This window comes from Squalius cephalus, assembly GCF_949319135.1.
Source record: "Squalius cephalus genome assembly, chromosome: 11".
In the NCBI taxonomy this organism is placed as follows: domain Eukaryota; kingdom Metazoa; phylum Chordata; class Actinopteri; order Cypriniformes; family Leuciscidae; genus Squalius; species Squalius cephalus.
Genome location: NC_137132.1, coordinates 25,432,397 through 25,444,082, shown reverse-complemented (window position 1 = coordinate 25,444,082; position 11,686 = coordinate 25,432,397). Strand labels below are relative to the sequence as shown.

Below are 11,686 nucleotides of genomic sequence, written 5' to 3'. Positions count from 1 at the left end.
CTTTTGCTGTACGCTTTGAGACATTTCTCAATGAACATAGCCAGCACCCTTAAGAGCTGACTGTGCATGCCTCGCACCCAAACAGTATCACACACAGATCGCGTATGTCACCTCCCCAAGTTTAACGTGGGCAGGAAGACACGCGCTTTCAGCTGTGCTAACAATTCAAGTTTCCACAGGACAAACAACAACATAGCTAGTCACCTCATCGTTTTTTGTTCTGCTTCACTTATAGCGCTTAAACCTTTAAAATGGAGTTTAGGAAGATGTATGTAACCACAGTCGTTAGATTTGAATGGCTCTTAAAGCCTTATCTCTTGTCAAAAGGCTCAACGCGACCACAGACTTTGATGAACACCACTGGCAGCAGCGACGTCTGTGTCCGTACCATTCTAATCAATGACAGCGTAACCTTGTATCTCCCTGCTCCCAAGTCATAAATGTTGTGTTAATGTTGGTACACAACAGTATATGATAGCAGTATAAGGTATAATACCAACTTTAACGATACAATGTTTAATAACTCCAAAAATATGCCGTTTTTTTAATTTCCTGAAAAATAACGGTTTTGGAGATACGAGGATTCCGCCCGACAGTGATGATATATATATAGGGTGAAAAACTCCTGCCTAACAACTTCTAAAGACAGACAAAAAACACCAGGGACATAGATTCACACACAGAGCACTTGCTGAATACACAGAAGCTGATGCTGTTTGGTTCAGGGGTGCTTTATAGTTTCCTGATCTATGACGTCACCCGCCTATGACATTCCGTCACGCCATTGGACTGATTCCATATGCGTTTCACGACGCAATCGCGCAGGGGCTTTCCCACAGAGTTTCGATGCAGTGTCTCGTTCCCTCTTCAGGGAACTAGGGTTACATATGTAACCAAGACATTCTGTTCAGGTGAACAAGAAAATTACCATTTACCGTTTGAATTAGAAATACTGTATAGCTTATTCATGGCATTATAAATCTAACTAGTAAAGTCACATTTCAATAAATTATTTTACATTCATTTTAGAAAATTCACAAACAATTCACAGTCATAATAATCAGTCGTACAAATGTTGCTTCTAACTGCTTGTAGTTAATTGTATTAAAAAGGAAAAACAGTGTTTGAATTAATTAATTTTTTGTACTCTTCACTGTCCTTTATCTCATCTATGAAAAACAAAATGCACAATTTCACTGAAAAGCCAAGAAAAATATCCTTACCTCTGTCTACATCTATAAGAGGGAATATACACAGGAACACCAGCAGCTGAAGAACGTGTTTCTTTCTTTGAAAAATCGAAATGCGGTTCTCATACCTTAAAAACATAGATAAGGTATTACAGAATACTAACATATAAACAGGAAATTGTAAAAAGACAGCCATGTTAGGCCTTTTATATAACTCATGATTCCTAACTATTTCATTGAGAGTGCAAGTTACACTTAACATTGAGGAAATATGATGTTTTCTTTTTTATTTTAAAGCTACACTGTGTAATTTTTTAAGTTGATTCTTAGCAAAAAACACTTTGTTCTTTCAAAATCATATGTGCTCATTAATGTGTAATTACTTCTACCAACTAATCAAGTATTCTCGTAAGCATAGAATCTGCCATTTAGAATACATATGAGCGAGTCGCTCGAATGGCGGCAGCCATGTTGCGCCTCAATCTTGAAAATACATTAGCCAAAGAGGGACATACCTGGAAATTCAAGCTTCGCCTTTCGCGTTTTGACACTCAGTGGCACCGTGACGAATGCGAGGGGGAGATTACTTGTGATTGCTGGCAGATTTGAAATAATACGGCCACCGTAAGAGTTAAAAAGCCCTCGGAATGGGAGGGGCTAGAAAGTAATATTCAGTTAGTAGTCATAAACAATTTCACCGCTAGATGGGAGAAAATCCTACACAGTGTAGCTTTAACTATGTTTGTATTTAACTTTTTTGTAACACTTTACAATAAGGTTCATTAGTTAACATTAGTTACCTTAGTTCACAAGAACCAAGAATGAACAATACTTCAGCATTTATTAATCTTAGTCAATATTAATTTCAACATTTAATACGTTATTAAAATCAAAGGTTGTATTTAACATTAGTTAACCCTTTAATATTCACTCCAAGAAAAATACAATGTAAAAATTACTTGTTTGCATTTTTGTGAAAATGTAAAAATACCAGGAAACAATTCATGTCAAGTAAATTTTATTTCAACAAAAAAACTTTGCTCCTATTTTCTGCATAAAATTCCAACAATTTTAACGACAATTGTATTGTCAAAAACATAGGGGGCCCTCTCCAACTTCTCAGCTCTGCTGTGTATAATCTCCAAAGAACTTTTGTTCTTGCATTGAATGAACTCAAAAACGAAACAAATCTTTAAAATAAAATGCACAAACAAAATAAGGACCTATGGGAACCTTGGCCACGTTATTTTCGATGGTATGCTGCGAAGCATTCCCTCTCTCCGATCAAGCACAGGAAAACATTGCACTTTCCACATTTCCATCTTGACACACCCTTTGGGCAGAGGCAGCACCGCCCCCGGTTGTCAGTATGAAGTGGCAAATGTCCATAGTTGTCGTAGCGTACATCTGGTTGTGGTTGGGGGGGGGGAGCTTGGGGGGAGGCGCTTCTTCTCACAGGACATTTGTGGTGGAGAGGCAGATGATGGTCTGCCAACTCTGGGTGCTGCCTTGTTGACTTGTTTCAAACTGTGAGCCACAGCCAGGCGAAATCTTTTGAGAGGCATTGGTTTTTCCTTCAGTAGGCCAGTCTCTCTTGTAGACCAGCCAGGCATTGGAGATGCACAGGTCAAGGACGTATCCAAACAGGGGGAAGTACCAGCATCGTGACTTGGCAGGGGTCTTGTACAGGTGAACCAGCATGTCAGAAAGATCAATGCCACCCATATGCTGATTGTAGGCAGCAATGAGTGAAGGGCATGGGACAGCAATCTTCGCTTTCTCGTCTTTGCTCCACCGTTGGACACTTGTAAGGGGCATGATCCCACAGGCATTGCTCAGCAGGGTAACACATTTATTGTCATACCATTTGACTGCGAGTACTCCTTCAGCAGACTTATAGTCAAGAGCTCCACGTCCTCTCTCCATCAGCTCTTTGTCTTCTATCAGGTGAGCTCCACCGATGCGGTTTGATCAGGCTGTGCCGATGCACTTGATGCCCAGATTTGTGTGCAGGCTCAGGATCAGGTCGAAACTAGTGAAGTAATTGTCAAAGAAGACAACTGAAAGCCGTGGCTGTGTTATGGTTTTGCATAATGTTGTCACCACTTTGCTCCCTAGAAGTAGCTCCTGCTCTTCCTCACTTAGATCAACATTGAAGAATGTGGACGGCCCTTGATAGAGCAGTAGGTCATGGATGATGCCAGATGAACTGGCACGACAGAACACTTTAAAGCCCCACTTGTTAGGTTTATTGGCAATGTATTGGCGGAGATTGCCAGCCCTTGTGCCTTTATAAGACACCATGACTTCATCCACACTGTGCTTGTAGGTGGATGGGATGAGGAGACATTGCTTACGAAGCATCTCAAAAAGGGGTCGGATTTTGTAAAATCGGTCAGGGCTCCCATCACACTGCTGATTATCATTGAAGTGAATGTAGCGGCGTAACTGCTTGAATCTCCTCTGCGGCATGATATCAGCAATCACGTTGAAGCGTGATGCAGGGTGCCAGTAGTCCTCCATGGTCGGGAAGTCGAAAACACCCATCAAAAGTAACATAGCAAGGAAATCTTCAATCTCACCAGGGTTAGTCTTGATCGGATCCCCCAGCTCCTGGGCAGAGTAGAGATTGGTTTGATGAGCAATATGTTAAATCATCTCATCAGTGAAGAGTCTTTTGAAGTACTGGAAGGGTGTCTTGACAGCATCAGGGGGTGCAAAACTTGAATCAGGAACCTAGAATTCTTCAATATCTACATGCTTCCAGATTCTCCTGGCTTCTTTATCTTTCTTTTCAGCCATTTTCTTCTTCTTTGTGACTGGGGGTGACATAGGAGCCACATCCAGCTCTTCCATGACTGTTTTAGGGTGTTTTTCTCTTTTATCTTCCTCTTAGCAGATGTGCTTGTTGAGGGCATCTCCTCCTCATCCGATTCAGTGGAAAGATCCCTAATCATTTCTGCTTGTTTGGGCAGATAATCAGGATCCCCTATTATGTCATCATCATCATCACTCAGATCAGCCTCAGAGTCTTTAGGATCTTCTGGTACAAGGGCCAGAAAATTCCGTGGCCTTGAACCATAAAATGATTTAGCATCCATCTTTTGCTTCTAAAACACAGACATACAAGGCGGGAATAAGGAAATGATGCACCATTACATATAAATGTCAGGTATGTTACAAAAATCATACATATTAAACCATTTAAGTATAATAACACTATAACTGTAACATATTGATAACAATGCATGAACAGCAGTGTTTTTATTCCATGGAAAATAGTGCATTTTAATAAAATTAGCATAACTTCATCAAACTGTTACCATGCGGTTGAGCCGCCATTCCATGCCAAGGTTTACCATGGAGTGCCAACTCAACCGTATGGTCAAGCATGTTTTTAAAAAATTATTTGACCATTATAAGCTGTTTCTGTTTTGCATCAATTTACATAATTCTGTTAAGTAACGTGTTAGATGATATAAAATGTTCACAAAACTAACTCACCTTTGAAAGTACAGCCAAAATAGTCCACATGTCAGAGGTGATTTTCCAATTTTAAACTTGCTAGCAGCAGGATGAGTGAAAAGTTCTACTGTCAAAAAATAGAGTGACCTCTAGTGGATGTTTGAAGCATAGCATACCTCAACCAAGTTGTAGAGATGACCCAATCAGCTTGAGTTCAGTTCCACACATTTTTCAATAAGATATAGTGACTCAAAAAGTGATCTACCAAATGGTTGAGTACCTTTGCTACATATAATATATGTGAATATATGTTTCACAGAGTTGCTCTGTGAAACAATCAACTTCACAGAGTTGCTGTTTGACATGCCAGTTACATGTCTCAATGAAGAAGAGATAATTACAAATTATTTGGACTTTTTCAAAAAACAAAACTTTTTCAAAACAACTTTCACAGAACAAAGAAAGTCATACAGTTGTGGGAAACCATGAGGGTGAGTAAATGATTACTCTATAACCCTTTAATTCTACAAGTTTATCACACATCTCTATTGCCCAAGAGGCCTAACTTCATACAATTACTGTAGTTAAAAAGGGGCTAACTGAATCAAGGGTCTTTCTGTAATAAGTGATCATTTATATATAAGAGAAAGTTTTGAGAAACTCCAAGGACATATCTATTCTATAATCCATATAATACTGATAATACTCATACACACACATTGTGTTTTCATGTTTTATGGGGACTTTCCATAGACATAATGATTTTTATACTGTACAAACTGTATTTTCTACTATCCCCTAACCCTACCCCTAAACCTACTACCCATCACAGAAAACTTACTGCATTTAAAAAAAAAAAAAAAAAAAAAAAAACATCGCTTAGTGTGATTTATAAGGTTTTTTCCTCATTGGGACTAAAAAATATCACCGCAAAGACTTCGGATTTCGGATATTGCCATAATGTAGGGTTTACCAGGCCACACACACACTCTCACTCACTCACTCACTTAACTCACAGACACACACACACACACACACACACACACACACACACACACAGTCTGGTTCGCTATTTTTGTGGGGACTCTACATAGACATACTGGTTTGTATACTATCCAAACTGTATATTCCTACCCTTAAACCTACCCATCACACAAAACTTTATGCATTTTTACATAAAATAATAATAAAAAAAAAATTCTGTTTGATTTATATGCTTGTATACCAATGGGGACATCAATTTAGGTCCCCACAGTGACACGAGTCCCTTTGAGTTTGTGTGCATTCAGGTTTAATGACACACACACACACACACACACACACACACACACACACACACACACACACACACACACACAAAAAAAAAAAAAAAAAAAAAAAAAGTAGCCCACAATCTTTTTGTGACTGTTTCTCACACCTCATACTTGACACAAAGCAGGAAATGAGTGGGCATTCTAGACAGGGCTGGCAGATCAGCACAATGACAGTCGGAATTTTCATATTTTTCTTGTTGCCAGGTAAGAAAATATAATGAAATTATGCAATTATATGATGCAGAAAAAGATTTCCCAATAGTAATTTATAATTAAACTTAATTTGGTACAAGGATAAAAAAAAAAAAAAAAAACAGTACTATTCTCTTTGCATGCTTGACATATGTTATAAATCATAACGGTAACACTTTAAATAATGTTAACAAATTAACCATACTGTAAAGTATTAACTAAAATGAACTAACCATGCGCAATACATTTGTTACTGTATTTGTTAATCTTTGTTAATGTTAGTTAATAAATATAAAGTTGAAAATTGCTTGTTCATGTTAGTTCACAGTACATTAACTAATGTTAATAAGATTTTAATTAAGTATTAGCAGAGGCGGACAGAGTACACAGCTTCATTACTTGAGTAAAAGTACAGATACCCCTTGCTAAATTTTACTCAAGTACAAGTAAAAGTACTACAGTCAGATGTCTACTTAAGTAAAAGTACTGAAGTACTTGTTTTTAAAAGTACTTGAGTATCAAGAGTACAAGAGTACATTTTCTAAATATTGCATTACTACTGCCACAGTGCTTACATTGGTAAACACAGCAAACACTTGAAGCGAAAACTATCATTGGGCCCTGTTTTAACGATCTGAAACGCAAGTATCAAGCATGAAACGCAAGTAACTTTGTGGGCAGGTCTTGGGCGCTGTTGCTATTTTCCCGGCGGGATAAATGACTCTTGCGCCCGACGCAAATCTAAAATGGGTTGGTCTGAAGTAGCTTCATTACTCATAGGTGTGGTTTGGGCGTAACGTGAAATAAACCAATCAGAGCGTCATCTCACATTCCCTTTAAGAGCAGGCGCGCTTGTTCCATGGCGGATTGCTATTATAAAGGCGGATTTGCCAGACGCACACCAGGAGCGGTTCACAGCCGAGGAGACCGACGTTCTCGTCAGGGCCGTAAAAGACAGAGAAGTGACATTGGGGATGGAGAAACACACCCAAATAAGCTTCGGTTAAACAGGCGTATAATAATTTGGGCAAATGTGTAAGCTATATGCTTTTATAATAATCTATCTATCTATCTATTGTAATAATGTATGATTTGCAAAAATGAAAACTGCTGCTGTGTGTAGATGAGAGAATCAAAGTGTATGTGCGTTGTGCACATGCTACATTGATTATGGCCAAGCATGCGCCCTTAAAATAGCATCTGAATAACTTGCGCAACGCGCCACTGACTTTAGACTAGGTTTCTCCTGGTCAGTGGCGGAATTGTTTTCTAAACCTGCAAAATAGCACCAGGGAACGTTTGCGCCGGAACACGCCTCCTCTTTTCGCTGAACCGCCCCCGAGAAGCGAAAGTATATTTTCTAGTTTACCGACGTGTGTCTGTGGAGGGAAAAGTCCGCTGTGCGCGGGTGAGAAATAGGAATGATACATACGTCGGTGTACAAAGTCAATTGCACTGAGTGCAAGATAGGGCCCATTAACTTGTTCAGAAAATGTAAATAGTCTGGCGAGGTGGGGCCACGGGTTGGCACATTCCCGGGATGGACCTGCTGCCTCTTCATCCCTTCTTTCGTCTCTTATCTAAATCTGACCATGGAGTTGACTTTGGAGGAAAGCTGAAGGTGATTGCTGATAGGCTGTCCCAATCAGTGGCGTCTGCGCAATCCAATCACGTTTGAGAGGGAAACAACAAAATGAGGATTTCTGAGATTTTTCTTTTTCCCTTTTTTTTTTTTTTAGAAGAAGTAACGGGTACTCACGGTTATGGATAGAAATGTAGTGGAGTAAAGAGTACAATATTTGCCTCTCAAATGTACTTGAGTAAAGTCATGAGTACTCCCCAAAAATGATACTCGAGTAAAGTACAGGTCCCTCAAAATTGTACTTAAGTACTGTACTCAAGTAAATGTACTCCGTTACTGTCCGGCTCTGAGTATTAGTAAATGTTTAAATTAACTTTAACAAAGATTAATAAATGCTGTATAAGTGCAGTTCATTATTAGTTCATGATAACTAATGTAGTTAACTAATGTTAACTAATGAACCTTGTAAAGTGTTACCATCATAAATATACCATACATGTATATATAAAGTAAATGATCACACCTTCTTCATCTCATTCCAAAGGTCTTGGATCTGCTGAAGCTAAGATTTTACTCAGCACCGAAATGGAATATTATGTTGTGGGAGATTCAGCAAAAATTCAATGCGTCATAACACTTGATAATGAAATTCTTGAAAGGTGCAAAATTAAATGGTTAACTGTGGATAAAAGTAATAATACGATAAACATGAACAATGCCAATAGGTATCAACATCGTGTCAACATCACTGAATCAAGCCACACTCACAGCCTGATGACTTTGAATGATCTAGCAAGAGATGATACAGATGAGATGCTGTGTACTGCAACATGCATAGTAAACAAAAGGCTACAAAGGATTCCAAGCAAAGGAATCTCAATTAAATTTAAGGGTAAGTTCATTACATCAGGTGTAATTTTGCATTGTAAATGTGATTAAACCTCACATATTTGTGTGCACATAGATGATGTATTCATTCATACACTGTGTCCTTGACTGTAATATATGACACACTCTTTATATACACATGGGAAGTATGGAGCTTGTCAGGATTGATTTGATGTAGGCTCTGTTAAATGATAAAGAAATATTATGTAATTAGATTTATGACATGTAATTTAATAGCTATATCATATTGAAAGCACTAAACTGGAAATGCTCAGACAGAGTTTACACTTTGCACTTCGTATGTATACTATATTATGTAATATTAATACATGTTTGTTTATATTTTAGATCAAGAAAGACTACCTGAACTGTCAGATAAGGATATCAGACCAAGTACAACAAATAGCACATCAAAAAGTATGATACCATGTACAAAATAATAATTCTGATATATCTGTTATATATGTATTTATATATAACTGTTTTCCAATATATAGGCCTACAATTTTATTTTCATAGAAACATCATAGAAATATACATTACTGTAAACTGTTCTGTATGTTGATGAGGGATTTCCAAACATGGCTTTTTCTTTAACCAAACTAAAAATGACAATTTATGTTCTAACCTAAATGAACTAATGAAATAACTTGTTTATCATCTTCATTTTCTAGCTGTTCCAGACTCTGTGGAATCCGGTTTGAATTACGTGTTTGTCACTGTAAACCTTTTCATCTTTATTATGGTTACAATGATTTGCTTTTCCATCATTTGTAAGCAAATTCGACAAAAGAAAACAGCTGCAAGAAACTGAATGGATATAAAGTTGCTTTGTAAAGCTTTCTGTATAGTTTTGTATAGCTTTCATAAAACATTATCATTTTCTATCCTAAAAATGGGACTGCACTTAAACTCGATAGAAGCTAAACAAAAAGTAAAAGACACATATAGGCAGATTAATAAAAAGTTAAAAGCATTTTTACCAGTTTTTTACCGCTTGTCCACAGATTTCACAGATACCATCGGAGCACAATGCCAAATAGAGGTTTATTAACCCAAAGCTGGCACTATGCTTACTTTGGACAGGCATAGTGGCAATGAAAATGACCAGGGCTGCTTTTCTCAAATGCAACGTACTCCTATGTAGATAGTAGAACCATTGGCACCAATCTCTGTACTACTAACTTTGCTCATAATGATTTTGAAAAACGAAGCCCAGGGCTCCATTTGTCAAAAGCATCGTAAGACTAAGTAGATCATAGAAACCACTGGCACCAGTGGTCTCTATGATCTACTTAGGCTTACCTCACAGCACTGGATTGATTACAACACGGAAACTTTTTACCATACGGTTTAGACAGGACTAAAATAGAAAGAGACAAAAGAATGTTAATAAAACCAAATTATACAGGTGCCTTCACAACAGATACAAGAGCACTTCCTGTGCTTGGCGCCTATATTAGAGCTTTTACAAATTGGCCTGAAACTTTAGATTGCATACCTTACAGCGGCTTCACAGAGAGACAAAAAAAGACAAGTAACTAAATTGACATGATGGCTGCCTACAGTAGTTTAAGCGTCATCATCAACAAGCCTGTCATCAACAGGTTTCTCAACATGCTTTTAGGGGCCATTTACACGACACCGTTTTCAACTAAATACAGAAAACTTTTTATGCGTTTTGGCCATTCAAAACGAGATTCAAATGAAAGGTTTTCGAACAATGACATGCAAATCTGTGAAAACATGCGTGTAGTTTTTCTTTACACTGACACCTACTGGCCTGACAGCAGAATACAGTGTTTTTAGTCGTTTTGTAGGATCCATGTGAACAGGGATTGTTTTGGCAACGTTGTCAGCAGTGCGTGAAAAACGCACTGTTTAAACACTGGTTTAACTGGTTACTGGTTGTGATTACTATAGCACTTGACAGCATGAAATCACAACAATTGTACAGTGCATAATGTCTTATCTAGTGGTACACATAAATAAAAACAATCTATCAGCACAATTTTTTGGCATAATTAAATCAATATGCATGATTATTACCACATGTCCATCTAAGCTTAACATAAATGTGAACATTAAGGTTTTGAAATAAAATGCAAATAAAGTTTGAGTATGCAAACATGTATTCTGTGAAAGTTTATAATTTCACCAAATTATGCAATTTATTCCTGTTAGTTTTCTTATGGTCCAGGTCCTTACATTAAAAGCATTTGATCACTTAAAAAGGAACAAATAAATAAATAAGGCATTAAATGATTTACTGAACACTTACATTGTTTCCAAAAAGCAATGGTTCAGGCAGGTATGGAGTCGTAACATCTAAAATTAAAGTAAAAGACATTTAACATTTTTAATAACCAGCCAACTCCTCTTCATTGTCATCTTACTATTCCTCCATCTGTTGTTAATAAAAAGATAATAATAATAATAATACACTAAATTATATTAATATTAAAAGCTATCAAAATTGCAATACATAATAGGAAAAAAACTTGTCTTAGAAGTAATGACGTGTTTCAGATATACATTTTCCAAAAGATATTTCCTTTTTTTATATGTAAAACACTGCATTACATCTGGTAATTTATAAAAAAAGATTTTTATAAAGATACAACCTGCAAAATCAAAAGACTTGTGATCTCCTCTTCACTAAGCCAAGTCAAATAAGCATCTCCTCGGAAAGCATTCTGAACAAGCATTCTGAACTCTTGGCAGATACAAACTCACTGACTGAAAAAACTGGTCCAACCAGTTAACATCAGGCTGCATATCTTACAATCTAACAGTATGTCAAACCTCCAATTTTGTTAAATACTTATCAAAATCTACAGTATTTTGTCAAAAGAGGACACTAAGCCACTTATTTTCAACACAATCACCTATGGTGTTCTCAAACTGAGATAATCAGTCTATTTTTTATGTATGATATTAACCAGAGACAGAGATAACACAACATTCAAAGATAGTTTTTTTTTTTTTTTTGCCCATATATGTACTTTTCCTTCCCTTAGCTCTCAACTTTCTTATCAAAAGGGTTTTAAAGAAAG

At 37.2% G+C, this 11,686-nt stretch overlaps 1 long non-coding RNA gene across 1 annotated transcript; it reads left to right on the top strand.

The window, feature by feature from the left end:
• Positions 1-6,081: 6,081 nt before the first annotated feature.
• On the top strand, positions 6,082-10,762 carry LOC307166567. Its single transcript, XR_013822654.1, has 4 exons — positions 6,082-6,172; positions 8,287-8,634; positions 8,979-9,047; positions 9,305-10,762. It is a non-coding gene; the product is annotated as an uncharacterized lncRNA (long non-coding RNA).
• Positions 10,763-11,686: the final 924 nt, after the last annotated feature.